The sequence below is a fragment of the Triticum dicoccoides genome, chromosome 6B, assembly GCF_002162155.2.
Source record: "Triticum dicoccoides isolate Atlit2015 ecotype Zavitan chromosome 6B, WEW_v2.0, whole genome shotgun sequence".
Taxonomy (NCBI): Eukaryota; Viridiplantae; Streptophyta; class Magnoliopsida; order Poales; family Poaceae; genus Triticum; species Triticum dicoccoides.
In genome coordinates this window covers 59,523,026-59,540,190 of record NC_041391.1, presented here as the reverse complement: position 1 = coordinate 59,540,190, position 17,165 = coordinate 59,523,026, and positions in this window count along the sequence as shown.

The following is a 17,165-nucleotide window of genomic DNA, read 5'->3' as shown; positions in this document are numbered from 1 at the left end:
GAATGGGTCCTACGAGAGGTAGGACTGGGACGGGGGAAAGAAAATCGGGGGTGAGGGGATCATACGAGAGGTTGGACAAAGCGCGGAACGTAAGGGGGGAAACGGAACACTACGTTTCTTTTAGATAGTAGAGATATGGACGCACTTCCTTGCGTGCGAAGATGTAGCTGGTAGGTCCCAGCAGTCAGGGGGGAAACGGTTTTTTCACGAAATATGGTTTTTTCATGAAATACGGTGGCCTGTCCTACTATCAGGGGAGGAGTCATTATTTTCCGCGTAATAAGGAGGCACTTCCTTGCTACGGCCGTGGACCAACTGTCAGCCTCTCCACGTAACTTCCGGTGGAAGTCGGTCGTTGACCACATTGACCACACCGCGCCGATAGCACCAAGGCGGTGGACGATGGCGAGGCCTAGGAAGGAGATGACGCAGAGACGGTGAAGACGCGGCAGTGGATTCCCACATGGAGAGGAGTACGAGGGTTCACTCGTTCAGCTGCGGTGTGAGGCTGTGATAAGTCTCCAATGTATCTATAAATTTTTATTGTTCCATGCTATTATATTATCTATTTTGGATGTTTAATGGGCTTTACTACGCATTTTTATAATATTTTTGGGACAAACCTATTAACCGGAGTCCCAGTGCAAATTGTTGTTTTTGCATATTTAGTTGTTTCGTAGAAAAGGAATTTCAAACGGAGTCCAAACGGAATGAAACATTCGGGAGAATCATTTTTGGAACAAATGCAATCCAGAAGACTTGGAGTAGACGCCAAGGAAGCAACGAGACGACCACGAGGTAGGAGGGCGCGTCCAGGGGGTAGGCGTGCCCCCACCCTCGTGGGCCCCTCGTGACTCCACCGACCTACTTCTTTCGCCTATATATACTCATATACCCCAAAAACATCCAGGAGCACCACGAAACCCTATTTCCACCACCGCAACCTTCTGTACCCATGAGATCCCATCTTGGGGCCTTTTTCGACGCTCCACCAGAGGGTGAATCGATCACGGAGGGCTTCTACATCAACACCATAGCCTCTCCGATGAAGTGTGAGTAGTTTACCTCAGACCTTCGGGTCCATAGTAATTAAGTAGATGGCTTCTTCTCTCTCTTTGGATCTCAATACAAAGTTCTCCTCCATCTTCTTGGAGATCTATTCGATGTAATTCTTTTTGTGGTGTGTTTGTCGAGATCTGATGAATTGTGGGTTTATAATTAAGATTATCTATGAACAATATTTGAATCTCCTTTGAATTCGTTTATGTTTGATTTGTTATCTTTGCAAGTCTCTTTGTATTATCAGTTTGGTTTGGCCTACTAGATTGATCTTTCTTGCAATGGGAGAAGTGCTTAGCTTTGGGTTCAATCTTGCGGTGTCCTTTCCTAGTGACAACAGGGGCAGCAAGGCACGTATTGTATTGTTGCCATCGAGGATAAAAAGATGGGGTTTATATCATATTGCTTGAGTTTATCCCTCTACATCATGTCATTTTGCCTAATGCGTTACTCTGTTCTTATGAACTTAATACTCTAGATGCATGCTGGATAGCGGCCGATGTGTGCAGTAACAGTACTAGATGCTGTCGGTGTTCTGGGAACGAGGGTCCCCAGACTTGCCTGCCTGCGGCCCGCAGCGTGGCTCAATCGGTGGCCCAGTGCGGCCCATCTTCATCAACCAAGGCACTCAAGAACCTCGCGAGGGGCCAAGCCTTGCGAGGCGGACGACACAAGGCCTCCTCAGGAGTGCCCTCGCCAGGCAGGATCGCGAGGAGGCGGAGAGATCAAGGCAAGGGGTACCTCGTGAGGTGCCCATGACGCAAGCCATGACGATCAAGGCCAGGTGGGCGCCAGGAGGGCTCCTGCCTACGCAGTGTCCTCGTTTCCTCTTTGTTACAAAGGGGGCAAGCGCAGGCGCGGGGTACCGAGGTATCAGGCAAAGGTTTCCATATTGGTGCAACGGGACCAAGACCAGCTGAGTGGTAGGACGGAGGTCACCATGGAGCCCAAGACGACGTCATCACCAGAGCCTTTGGCACACGAAGACCACCTTTAGTCAGGATAACAAGTACTAGTTGTCCGCTTTCAAAATGGCTGTTGTTGGATCCCTCCCCGCTCAATATTTGGGAAGAGGACTGGGGCCCCTATAAATAGGACTAGTGACCACCAAGGCAAGGGGACGGAGGACGGAAAAAGAATGGATGGACAGAGACCCCGGCTGATCAGATCGAATCCCACCTCAAGCAGAGACCCCGGACTAGCGAGGTTGTTCTTCCCTTGTACTGTTGATCATCAGCCCAAGAGGCAATCCACCACCACACACTGGAGTAGGGTATTACACCACAACGGTGGCCCGAACCAGTATAAACTTTGTGTCTCTTGTGCTATGAGTTCATCGATCTAGTTTAGGGATCGCGACGAGGCCGAGGGCGTGAATCGGTAGGAGGAGACTTCGTGCGCACCCCAGAGTTCGAACCTTAAGGGTTTTTCCGGAACCCGATATCCGACATTTGGCCCGCCAGGTAGGGTGCACCGAAATCTTCCTTCCACTGATCTGTGTCCCGTCGTTTCGTCGCATCCATTGCACATGCTCGCCGAGCCCGCGCCGAGCGCCGGGCTGCTCTAGCCGCTCGTGTTGCCCAGACGGCTCCCATCAGCGGGCCTCCTCGTCATTCTCCGTCGCCTGCCGCCAACGCCGCCACCGGCCCGGCTGGGAATGAGTAGCAAGCATCTTTGCTGCACCCCTTGAGGCAGTGGGAAGGCCGCACCGCCACTCGGTCGCTGACCCCAGCTGGCTCGTCGTCTCTCGCTCGTCGCGCCCCCACGGACGCGCGGGCCGTGCTGCTTCTGGCACATGAGCTCCTGCACTACCGCCCCGTCGACGACCTCTATGGAGAATGGCTCGCCCGCATCACTGAGCTCGTTAACGCCACAGGGGGCTCTCCTGCGCAGTCCCTCTCGCTGCCTCGCCCTCCGCCAGGCATGGGCGACGCGGGTCATGGAGCGCATCCGCCACCTCCGCCCCAAGACGACACCCTGGCTCCAAGGCACGCGGCCCCTGGGCGTGACCCACCGCATCCAGCACCCGCGCGACCAGAAAGAAGCTGCCAAGAAATTCCTCGGCCCCAAGAAGGCGTTCTTGTGCTTCCTGCACCAGCACGACAAGACCGCGTCCACGCACCGGCGCGTCAAGACCCCGCGCTGCCCCTGGCGGAAGCATGCGTGGACGACCAAGAGCAGGCTCCGCATCAGCAAAGGGCTCCGGTGACCAAAGCAGGTAGCCACGCCTTCACCACCGAGTTGCATAGCATCACGTGGCTCGGCAAGTTCAAGCCGGACCTGCCTCCTTGCTACGACGGTATGGCCGACCCCGTGGAGTTCCTACAGCTCTACGAGCTGGGCATCGAGGCGGCCAACAGAGACGAGAAGGTCATGGCAAATTGGTTTCCCATGGCGCTCAAGGACGATGCCTGCACCTGGCTCCTTAACCTGCCTCCCGGCACGACCTCTTCCTGGGACAAGATGCGCAGTCGTTTCATCGCCAACTTCTAGGGCACTAGCGACCGCCCCCGGCCGTGGGTGACCTGCGCCGCATCAAGCAACAACCTGGGGAGACCCTGCAGAAATACATCCAATGCTTCAACAACGCTCGCCGCAAGATCCCCAGGGTGACGGACGAGGCCATCATCTCAGCGTTCTCTGATGGCGTCCGTGACGTTAAGATGGAGGAGGAGCTCGCCATCCACAAGGAATTGTGCACGTATTTGGAGCTGTTCAACCTGGCGACCAAGTGCGCAAGAGCTGAGGCAGGACGCCTCTCCCTCCTCGAGCTTCCAGCTGCTGACCCAGAATAAAAGAAGGCCAAGGCCAAGGACGTGAAGCGCAAAGGAGCGGCTGTACTTGTAGCAGAACCAGACACGAAGCATAGCAGGGACCAGCCGGAGTCAACTAAGGGCAGCCGACCATTCTGCGCCTACCACAACCTCCACACCCACAAAACCAACGAATGCCAAGAACTCAGGGCAGTTCGAGAAGGACGCTTCGGTCGATGCCCCGAGCACAATGACTGTGTCCCTCGCCAGGAGTGGCGTGACCGACCTCGCGGGGATCGCTGGCAGGACCAGCCTCGTGAGGGCGCCTGGAGGGATCATCCTCGCGAGGACTGCCCGCAGGGCAATGCAGGCCTCCCTCCTCTGCCACCACCGAGGAGGAATGACGACCATCATCAAGACGAGGGGGCTGGGGGCTTCCAGGAGCCACGTGCTATCGTGTGCATCTTGGGCGGAGCCCAGGCCCTAGCCTCTCAGCGCATCTTCAAGCAGTTTTCTCACGAGGTGAACGCAGTCCTCCCCAAGCTCGAGGCCACACGCCCGCTCAGGTGGTCCAAGTGCGCCATCACCTTCAATTCAGCAGATCAACTCAAGTGTGCAACTACCACTGGCGTCCTCCCGATGCTTTGCTCCCCAGTCATCAGCAATGTGCAAGTCACTAGGATGCTCATCGATGGTGGCGCAAGGCTTAATGTTCTGTCTGTCAAGATGTTCTACAACCTTCAAGTGCCATACGATCAGCTTCAGCCAACCAAGCCTTTCTCAGGAGTCACCGACGGTTCCACCACTCTGATAGGGCAGGTCCGCCTCCCTGCACTACAAAGAAATACACTTCCATGATGATACGGATTTATCACAGTATGTCGCGTTTTTGTCATGCATGTACATCCATGACGATTTTATGACAGAATCAAGATAGTCATACATGTGCTGTTGTAGAAGTGTTCCATGACATTACCAAAATTATCATCACGGAAGTGTCCACTTCCATGACGATAAATCGCGTGTCACAGAAGTGCTTTCGTCAAGGGTGACCGACACGTGGCATCCACCGTAACGGAACGCCGTTAAGCTATTGCTCGGGTTTTTGATCCGATAACCCATTAACAGCCTCGACCAATGGGGATTTTCCACGTGTAAAATCATCATTGGCTGGAGGAAACACGTGTCGGCTCACCGTTGGGACAGATGCCATCCGCTCATTGGACAAAAGGCGCCTATGATATGACGACATGTGGCACGGTCCAACAGAGGCCCATTCGTGTGAAAAGGTTGGCCCGTTTGACTTGGTCAAAAGGTGGCGGACCGGCCCACAGAAAGCCTGTTAACGGCCTGTTCGCATATAGCCCATTTACAGCCTGCTAACCTAGGGCCCGTTACACCCTATCCGAATTAGGCCCAGTAGCGTCATCTGGGCCGTCCAATATGATTCCAGCCCGTTTTAACTTCTGGCCCATGTGTGGCCCATCACTTCTTTCGGCCCATATGAGGCCCTTTGTAACTCTTGGCCCATATGAGGCCCTTTGTAACTCTTGGCCCATTAACGGCCCGTGGTGAAACTGGCCCGTAATGAACAATGTATCCTTTATACCCATTAATGGCCTATTATTCCATTGGGCCATTTCCAGCCCAAGTTATCTTTCGGCCTTCACAGGGCCCATTGATTCTTGGGCTCATTTGCAACATTCGGTTACATACGACCCGTTACTGTCATTTTCTGCTTATGGGCCAAATTCAGCCCGTCGTTACAGTCGGCCCGTTTGCGGACCGTTAATACGTTGGGCCGTTTTCATGTAAAAAAACCCGTTGGGCTATTTTCATAGAGTTATCAAATACGGCCTATTAACGGCCCGCTATGGTCCACGAATAGTACGGACCATGATTGGCGGAATGATGATACGCCCCGTAGAAGGCCCATGGATCCTACGGCCCGTATGAGGCCCATGAATAGTACGGCCCGTAGAAGGCCCATGGATCGTACGACCCGTAGAAGGCCCATGGACCCTACAGCCCGTAGAAGGCCCATGGACCCTACGGCCCGTAGAAGGCCCATGAATCCTAAGGCCCGTAAAGAAGGCCAATGGATCCTTCAGCCCATATAGAAGGCCAATGGATCCTACGGCCAAAAGAAGGCCCATGGATCATACGGCCTGCAAGAGGCACATGGTTACAACAATCCGTGTGTTGCCATGATTATTTTGGCCTAGTTACCAAAAATAGGCTATTGTGGCCACTAGAAAAACATAGAAAAAGAACTGCAGTGACTACAAGCAAAAAACTAAACAAGACAATAAGGAAATAAATAAGCAAGCAATAAATGCTAGCCTATTACCGCTATTACACATATTACATCCACTGGGCATCAAAGTTCGCCCCCAGTGCAAATATAGGGAACAAAGCAGCATATTACATACACTGGCCGTCAAAATTGGCCACCAATGCAAATAAACGCGCTAGCAAAACAAGAGAATAACTGAAACAACTTCATAAGATCTCAAGAAACATTATCCTGGGTATCCACCATGCTGGCAATAAGCTTAGCAAGCTTATTAGCTTTGTCTTATTTGGCGCTAAAATCCTCCAACGCTTGCTGTTGCACCAGAAAGTATGCATCTGAATGCTCCATGGACTTCCGCAGTCCTTCCGCTTCTTGTCGCAGCACAACTGATCGATGTCTTTCAGCTTGTAGTTGAGACTCAAGAAATCGAACTGATTCAGACAGTGAGTTTGAATAGCTTGTGCAAGTGGTAGTGGCTAGTAACTCGAACACTAAACCAAGATAGGATTGTGGGGTTGTCTCGCTGTCTTCAAGATAGTCTTCCTTAACTGTTTTATCAGCTTTGTTCGAGACCAACAAGGATGTGTCACTATCCTGAACCTTATTTGCATTACTTCCTTTACCATTTCTTAATTAGGCACTCTTCCCCAAAATTTTGTCAGCATTCTAATAGAAGAAACAAGCATACACATAACATGTTTAGCATGTACTAGTATATGAAACTCATTTCGGTGAACCAGTTCATTAGTAAGGTGGACAGGATTAAACTACCAAGTCTTCTATTGCCAAGTACTAGTACATAATAAAAGCATCAAACAAACATATATCTATGTCATATGGTCACTGCATTGTCTTGCCAAATAAAAATAGAGACACGGTTCAAATCATATCAGTTCAAGACAAAGCAGCAGTGAAAGAATACAAAGCATGGGAAACTACACGGCACAACAAGATTTCAGATGGGTACCACGGGTCTACATGTACAACAACACTATTGGCTCTGTTGTGATGCTAGTAATGTGCATCATACACAAGTCAACTATATACACAATTGAAATTGAAATCAACAGAGCTATTGATAAGAGAAAACCTGTTAAAGAAACATGCGTGAACATACCTGCTGTGCCATTGGAGTTTCATTTGGATCCTTCAATTTAAAAATAAGTTTGTATGAGTAAATACAGTGATACAAGAGCAAAGCAATCATAGTTAAAAAAGGCGCGCCTAAGCAAGCGCTTAAGCGCGCCTAGGCTCTAGGCATTGGCAAAACGCATTGCGCATAACTATGCTTAATCTATGCATAACTGCGCATAAGCATGCTCTTTGGTCAGTAAAGCGCAAGGCGGTGGCAAAATGCACAATTAACGCCTAGCGCTTTTTTGAACTATGATAGCAATGGAATCTTAAATTAGAACAGTTGTTCTTCAGGTTTAGGCACTTGTTCTACATGAACAGAGTACAGTAAGACGCAAGAATATAATACTTAAAAATAGAAAATGAGCTCATAGACCTTACCACATTCTTGGTTCGGGACTAGTACTGAACAAGGCATTCCTAGTCATCGTCCAGTAAATGTTTCTAAGGAGAATGAAAGGGAATTTGATGAGTTTCTTTGCCGGTGAAGTATGTTTTCTTTAGGTAATTCCGATACTGCCACCAAGCATTCTTGAAGATAGCAGAGGTATTAGCACAGGTTACCTCATGCCGAGTTTCCCAATCGGTCCTTCTCTATAGTGAAAAATGGGAAAATTTCATGTATTATAACCATCATGGAGGTAGGATGTATGGGACGAAGCAAAGTAATTGCCATGAATAACATTACTTACACGTAACTCCTGGACAAACACCTGCAACTGGCATTTTCCTTCATCTTTGGTATAATATTTCCAAGATGGGAAGATACGCACATACGATTTAACAACATCAAATGCGACAGATGCTAAATTACGACTAGCTGGTTGTGCTTCCTCCATAGGAATAGGCGTACTAACTGGTGGAGTTGGGGTTTGCCGTGATAGTACTAGCCCTTTTGGCACTGGAGCTGCCTTACTAACTGCTCTTGTTTGGGAGCTCTATGGTGGAGATTGTGCTGTGTCAACAGGAACTGGGTTACTATTGGTTGGGGTTGGGGTTAGATTGGGTGAAGCTGGTTCTCTGTCCATCGCAGTAGGGGTACAATCTACGAGAGTTTGGGTTATGTGTGGTAGGGCTGGTTCTTATGCATGTACAACCAGGGTGCTATCTCCACCAAGAGGTAGCACTGTTTTATTTGAAGACCTTGTTTTTAGTCCGCTAGATACTGGCATCACCCGCTCCAATTCAAATGGTTGATAAACAGGAAACATAGTTGAATGTACAGACATTGTATGAGAGACAGATGCAATAGATAGTGTGGAAAAAAGAGGGCATGAAATAGTTGACATGTATATTGTTTAACTAAAACGAATATCATCACATAATTTCACATATATGATGTCTATCTAAACCGGATAGCATAGCATAACATAATTCAAAGATATGATGAATAACTAAATAGGATCGCATGTCATAATTCACCTACATGTTATCTAAGTAATCAGGATCACATCATTTAATTCACATATGTGATTTATATGCTAAACAGAGGGCATTCGATATGATGTCTGAACTAAGAACATGGTGTTGAATATTGTGTAAATGATGTCTAAACTATGCAATGCAAGACACCATATGCATGATATGAGCAGTATAACCGTGACAAGTTAGAGCATACACCTCAGTGGGGGAATAGGACTGGTAATCTGTCTCTGAATCCATCTCTGAGGAGCTATCGGGACCCAACAAGAGATCTGCTTCAACAGGTAGCACTGTCTGCTCTGAAAGCCTTGTTTTCACTCCAAACTGTGTGATGACCACAGGAGCTATCCATTCAGATTGCATGTTAAAAAAATAAAGGTCGATAACTAATGCCGCAAACTTTCAAAAAAAATCTAATGCGACACCTCGGGCCAACGCGGCCAGTGCATTTTGCACGAGAAATTACACACCATGTTTCGTTGACATGTGGTCCCATTCCAACGTATCAGTGAGATGGACAGAGATCAGGTGACATGCACGTTTGCATGTCACCGTGTGCCTAGCGGCCGAAATTCTAATTTAAAAATTGCAAAAAAATCTGAAAAAAAATCATGCATGTTCACAGCACATATTAAGATAACCCCTAAAAAATTCAGATCAAAATTCGAAACATACATCAAGAAACAAAAAAGAGAAATCTGTCATGAATAGTTCGCGAATGGTTCGTGTAGACTATTCACATATGAGTTTCTCTTTTTTGTTTCTCGATGTATGTTTCGAATTTTGATATGAATTTTTAGGGGTTATCTTAATATGTGTTGTGAACATGCATGATTTTTTTCTGATTTTTTCGCAATGTTTAAATTTAAATTTCGACCGCAAGGCACACGGTCACATGCAAACGTGCATGTCACCTGATCATCGTCCCAGTGAGACAACGGGGAGTAGTAGTATTTCCGAACAGACGTGTAGGCCAGGGCGACTCTTCGTGAACCGTGGCAAACTGGCAACCGTCCACCGACTCTTCGCCTTTCCCTCTCAATTTGGAACGTTTGTCGCATGCTCTTCCTCTCCCTCCTCCATTTTCCTTCAGCCCTTCACCCTTTCTTCTGTCATTGTTCAATCGTCTTCTCCATGGAGGGAACAAGCTAGAAACGACCCTGTTATTCTTGCCCCGATCTGAAAGATGACGTGGTGGAGGAACTCATTGATTGGTGCGACTTCATCACCTCGGCTAGCATGGCAGGTTCATTCAAGCCCATTCTCGACTCAACTAATAACATCATTACAAGGAACCCAAGAGTCAAGGAGTGGTCTGATCTCCCCTATCTTCTTCGCCGTGACCCTGATGAGTGGAGCCAGGACGACGGAGGCCTCGCCCTGTGCAAGTTGATGCCCCTTGATAATGATATGTGTGATGTTAAGATGCCATCGCTTGAGGGTAAGGCTTGGGCAGGCGCAAATGGAGATTGGGTTGTTTACATTGGGTCCAACTGCGAGTGGGAACTTGTGAATGTGTACACTCATGACCGGGTTCCACTTCCAAAAATCTCAGCATAGTGCCAAGAGGTTGAGCACACCGGTATTCTACGCACGTTCAAATATGATCATGGTGACTATCTTCTACGGAAGATAGCAATTTGTCGAGTTCCCACCACTCTTGGAATTACAACAACTATGAAGTTGTTGCTATCTTCAACAAGCTTGTTGCCGTCCTTCGTGGTTTGACTGGATGGATATTGCTCAAAAATCAGTTTCTGTACACAGATGAGTACTGTGATGCAATTCAATACGAGGGCCTTGTGTTTGCTGCCACCACTCGTGACACTGTTTTTTGCATGGAATCCTTATGCTTTCGGTACGTTTGTATTCCACCGTAATTATAATTGTTTCATCCACATGCATGCGGGTTAGCAAGTTTCCCTTTACTAATTAACCTTCTTCTTGTGTTTCCAAGGTCCTGTGAACATTCTACCACCCATACTTGAAAATTTTTATAACCAAGGGGGAGATGACGATGGTGATGATCACGAGCATGAGGACCTACAGCGCCCATATACTATGTGGCGCCTGGCAACTAATTCCGATGGATCACCTCTTTTTGTGTGTATACAACCCACCAATGATGTTACTACTAAGGAAGCAGGTGTAGTCTCCCATGGTCGCACTCTCCGGACCTATTGCAACACCCGTTGCATGGTATTCGGTATGGATACTAGTATGCTAGCGCCCACTCCTTCTCACTGGTACAGAATTGATAGTCTTGGAGAAAACTCGCTCTTCCTTGGACAAAACTATCCAATGATGGTGAAAGGCGATCCAACTGCTGTTGACACAACGTTACTACCATTTATGAGAAGCAAATGTATCTATACCTCGGACATTTGGGTGGTTCCCTACCCTGGTACTAATATAGTAGGCCGCTTCAGCCTGGATCATCGATCCAGCGTTGGTCTCGAGATCGACAATAGATGGCCCGTCCCAGAGAATCACTTGTGGTTCAAAGCAAGCATTTCCAACACCGAGGAATGGTTGTTGAAGTTCATTTCATTGCTTGTTATTTGTTGTGTGGTGAAAACTTTAGTATTTATAATGTATCCTCGTTGTCGATGTGTGTTGATGACCTGTTGTATGTAATAAAATGATATGCCTGTGATAAACATACTAAATTTATGAATGGCTTTCGAGTCGCTTCTCTGAGTGAGTGGTGCGACGAGGCAAAAAATATATTTTCCGAATACATAATTGTACGTGCATTGCAACAGGTTATCGGATGAGGCCAATCAACAATAGTAGTACATTATTTGTACTAACCTCTAACGGGCAACTGAGAAACTGCCTGCCAATGTCGAATCCCTCTATGCATACACGTCGAGCGGGAGTGTGCCCGTGCACACAACTAAGCTTTTGGTACTTCTCGGTGGCGCAAAACTCGGAGTCGAACTCGTGTCGCGGGAGTCTGGAGTCATGCTCCGGATCCCGCGGCAGATCGCTTTCCTAGAGGGGGGATTCAATTCAGGACGGATTCAGCAAGGAGCTACTTTGGACATGCTAAAATAGACCATGATAGATTGGAACCTGGCAGGACAATTCAGATACGTGGTACACCTGCCTTCTGATGACCTTAGGCAAGTGCTCGGCAGCGACCGCCGTCGTGGCGGCAATACGAGCAGGAGCAGTCGCATCAAAACCATCAGCATCACTCGCCCGCATTCCCCCAATATCAGCTCCACGCGAGGTAATTTGGAGGCTATTTAGAGATTTGGGGGAAATGGGGAAACTGTGGGGATAAGAAAACGGTCGGGAACTACTTATGGCACTATATGTTGGAGTATACGGCACACTATTTATACATGTCATTTGTGTCAGGTATTACAACATCACACACGATTTGTTCACTAAACCGTGTAAGAAGACAACGTAGGTGAGACATTGTTGCCGTTACATAACCGTATGTGATGTACTACCCTGTACATATAATTGAGTTACAGTGATACCGTGTAAACAGTCGCTCTGCGGATATACGTAAAAAAAACAGCCGGTACGCATCTAGAGATGGCGGTGGCGGCCTAGGCAAGGGCTACCGGAGAAGAGGTCAATCCTAGGTTGGTAGGCGGTGGCGGCGTCATAGGAGGTCAATCCTCGGTCTGCGCGGGAGATAGGAGGAGCTCAGTCATCGAGGTCAGCGGCGGCGTGATTCGAGCACATCCATCGCAGTCGATGGCGGGATAGTGGAGGTGGAACTTCAAGCGGTAGCCGCACTAAGCTTTGTTCCTCGACCTTGCTATCTCGGCATGCCGCCGCATCACGCTTCTCTGTCTGCTGGGTGGAGGTCGCCGCGTGACTATTTAATTAAGGTATTCTTTTCGTGAGTGGCTTAATTAAGGTATCCAATTCCTAAGGGTAGTGATGTACTAGTACTCTGCGTGTAAATCGACTGGCCATGAATTTTTTCATTGCATGTCTGGATAACAATATGGAGCACCCTCAGTAATTATGAAAATAAAGCCTTATGATTTATGCACGCATCATTGGGCAGTAGTTAATCCCTGTATCAATGTTGTTGTTTTGTTTTTAATTACCATTCATGTGGTGCAGATGGAACGATCTGAATGGATGAAGGAACGGAACACCACAGATTTTATCAGTGGCGTGACAGAGTTCATGAATTTGGATAAAAGTACAAAGAAGAGAATTAGTGATGTGGATTACATCCTGTGTCCATGTGCTGATTGTGCCAATACAGAGTCATGTGTAGTTACAGATGTCCAATGGCACTTAGTATCTCAGGGATTCATGGATGGATATAAATGTTGGACCAGACACGGTGAAGATGAGGTCATGGATGAAGATACCCAGGGCTGCAAGATGCCAAACCCCGATCAGTGTCACTTGGATGTTGATTCTAACATCGGGGCAGAGGCATCAAGCTACCAATGGAACACCGGAAAGCCGAAACGCCCACTGGAAAACCAAGACGTCGACGCATATGACGACGATCTTGATGAGCCAGATTTTGCTGCTATAATTGCAGATTTTGATGGCCCAGACAAGGATATTATTGGGTACAAGGATCTTCCAACCATTGATGCGGACTCCAAGAAAGAATTGTATCCAGGTTGCAAAAAGAAATATTCCAGGTTGAGTGCCACCCTGGCGCTTCTCAGATTTAAAGCAGCAAACAGTCTATCAAACAAGGGCTTCACAGAGATGTTAGGTATTTTCAAAGAAATTCTTCCGGAAGATAATGTGCTCCCCAGAAGCACGAATGAAGCGAAGAAAATTGTTTGCCCATTGGAACTTGAAGTACATAAGGTACACGCTTGTGTGAATGATTGTATATTGTACCGTGGTGATTACAAACATTTGTGTGCATGTCCTGAATGTAAGCATGCACGATACAAGCACGGGAGAGCAAAGGACAAGTACAAATTGGATGACAAGATCAAGACAGGAATCCCGTTCAAGGTTGTTTAGTACTTGCCTTTAATTCCAAGGTTGAGGCGATTGTTTGCAAACCCTAGATAGGCAAAGAGGTTGCAGTGGCATCATGATGATCGAATTGCGGATAAGTATATGAGGCACCCGAAAGATGGGGCTCAGTGGGAATTAATCGACAACAAGTTTGAAGACTTTTCCAAGGATCGTAGAAGTATAAGGCTCGGGGAGTGTACTGATGGGATGAATCCTTTTGGCGATATGAGCACCAATCACAGCACATGGCCGGTGCTTTTGTGCATATATAACCTAGCTTCTTGGTTCTGTATGAAGAAAAAATACATTATGATGTCAGTGATTATCCAAGGCCCGAAGCAACCTTGAAATGACATCGACATTTACTTCAGCTACTCGTAGAAGAACTGCTGACAGTGTGGATAGATGCACCTGCTATAAATTTTTATGATGCTTACAAAAAGGAGATTTTCGATCTACATGCGATGCTGGTGCACACCATTCAAGATATGTCGGCATTAGGCAACACATCGGGGCAGAAAACAAAGGGAGATGTAGGGTGTGTCACATGCATGGATAGGACAGCTAGCAGAAGACTTCCCAACTCGTGCAAAACCGTGTATTTGCGTCATCGTAGGTTCTTACGGAAAATCACCCATACCGAAAGATGAAAGCTGAATTTGATGGTACGACAGAGGTAGAAGTGAGCCCAAGACCCTATGACCGGGAGGTGGTCCACAACATGGCCAAACAAATTAATGTCGTTCTTGGCAAGAATCACGCTAAGACGGTGAAACAAACACCCAAGGGTCAAGTGTTTAAAAAGAAATCGGTGTTCTGGAAATTACCTTACTGGGAGATTCTACGTCTACGTCACTGCATTGATGTCATGCACGTAGAGAATAACCTATGTGAAAGCATCCTTGGTACTCTGCTCAAGATTAAAGGTAAAAGAAAGGATGGTGAGGGTTCACGGCTCGATATGCTTACTGATCAATCAAAAGGCAAGAGTGAAGCAGAAGATGATGGCAAATTGATTAAAGCTTGCCAGAGTTACAATTTCAATACAAAAGAAGCAACACAGTTCTTCACCTATTTGTTGTCAGTTAAGATAGCCTCTTCCTACTCCACAAACATCAGAAGTCCCGTGGATGTGAGCTTAGGTAAAATGAAGTTGGGACACATGAAGTCACTTGATTGCCACATAATGTCGACCCAAATCCTCCCGATGGCCATTAGGAATCTGTTGGACAAAGATATAAGGAACACACTCATTGAGCTCTGTGATTTCTTCAACCAACTATGGCAGAAAGTTGTAGATCCTGAAGAGCTGGATCATATGCAAGATGATATTGCAAGAATGGTGTACAACCTAGAGATGTTTTTCCCACCGTCATTCTTTGATTTCATGGTCCATCTCACTGTGCACCTTGTTAACAAGATAAAGTATTGTGGTCCTATGTTTCTTTGCAACATGTATCCCTTTGAGCGGTTCATGGGAATACTAAAGCGCTTTTGTCGGAACCGAAGCCATCCAGAGGCAAGCATCCTACAAGGTTATACCGCAGAGGAGGTGGTTGAGTTTTGCAGCGAATACATGAAAGAACGACCTATAGGTTTGCCCCTCTCTGGCCATGAGGGAAGGCTGAAAGGTAAGCTGGTCCTTGCTGGCACGCAAATGGCTGCACCCAGAGAATTGGCAGAGAAAGCCCATTTGACGGTACTGCTTAACAACCCAGTTCTCACCGCTTACATCGAAGAACACTTGGCGAAGATACGCCAAAGCTTCTTACCAATGGTGCCTTCATCAGATGTGGAGATGAAGGAGCACACTAAGAAATACGCCGAATGGCTGAACAAGCATTTGGCACAAGGATCCATCGATGGCATTGCTACGTGGTTGGCACAAAATCCATCACCTAAGGTGTTGACGTACCAAGCATATGACATAAATGGATACATGTTCTACATTGATGAACGTGATGAGAAGACCTCATATCAGAATAGCTCTTTTTGAATAGAATGCATGACTGTAGATGAAGCTGATAAAGGGGTATACTATGGAACCATCAAAGAGATTTCTTAGCTTGACTATGTGAAAGTTAAGGTGGAATTATTCAGGTGCTCATGGATCCCTCTTGGTCAAGGAAAGGTTGATGATTATAGGAAGACCTGTGTTAACGGGACAACGATGGCATATCACGCGGACCCGTTCATTCTTGCCAGCGATGCTACACAGATTTTCTTTGCGGAAGACCATTTGCATAAGAAGGACCATGTAGTGATGCATGGGAAGAGGAGGGTGCTGGGTGTCGACGATGTTGCCGATGAGGACGAGTATGATGAATTTGATGAGTTGCCAGCCAAGGGATCACACAATCCCTGTAACAGAGAAGCTTAAAATCATCAAAAAACCCATGTTCATTAGGGGTCAACTTAATGATCCCAGTTCGCCCATGTACATGTGAATTAAGCCATAAGACTAATCTTTATGCCTACCCTACAACTTAATTCGTTCAATTTAGAACTGTCGCGTGTACTGAATTTGTGAGTTATGCCCGGTTTTCTGTTGATGTAAGAAAAGTTAATATGTTGACCATGATATGCTGTCAGCTCAGGCAATGAATATCAACTGTTTTTTCTTCTTATTATTATTAGTATATCATAGATGTAGCACACTCAATTGATCTCACTACAGTATGTGTGAACAATAATATGTATGCAATATGGATTGCGAATAGCACATGGTTCATTGATGAAAGTTGTGTGCCGAAAAAACCCCGCTCACGATCTGAGTGGTGCATTCTGATTGGCAAGAATCCAGACCCCACGGATCGTACGTCTGCACCATTGGATGCTCCCAGATCGAACGACGATCCTCATCCCTTTCGACATCACATGCAGTTCCGGTTGTAATTTTATTTTTATGCACAAAATGCACGTTAAACTCAAAAAAATGTCTTAGATATAGCTAACGATACCCGAAATGCGCCAGAAAATAAAACCCGTGGTATAATGGTGAATGCATACCGTGGAAATATTTATGAGGCCAAACGATGAAGTCAACGGCCACAGGAGTTTGAATTGACACGCCTCCTTTGGGAAACCATGATCCTTCATGTGAGATGCTCCGGTTTGGAAGGAACGATCGCCAAAACTTGTGCCAAACTTTACCATTTTTTTCCACGGGGTTGTGATAGCACGCCACAGGCACACATTGATTTTGATGAGATGTCCAGACTCCATCTGAATTTCCTGTAATTAAAATATCAACTAGGCCTACGCCAGTGGCCGCACCTCGCAGTTGAAATGTTTGAAACTTCTCCCTACTTCTCGAACAAATGGATGAAAACTCGCAAAGTGAGGCATAAATGATCTGTACACCTTCTTTGCTAGGCTGGTCGTAATGGGATATCATAGCTAGTATCATGCCAACTAGGCAATTTTGATGAGTTGTCATATAACTAAATGAAGAAAGAGAGGGTTAAGTATCATATCATGAAACCGTGTGTCATAATAAATGTTATATATGCTACTATGTGTCATTT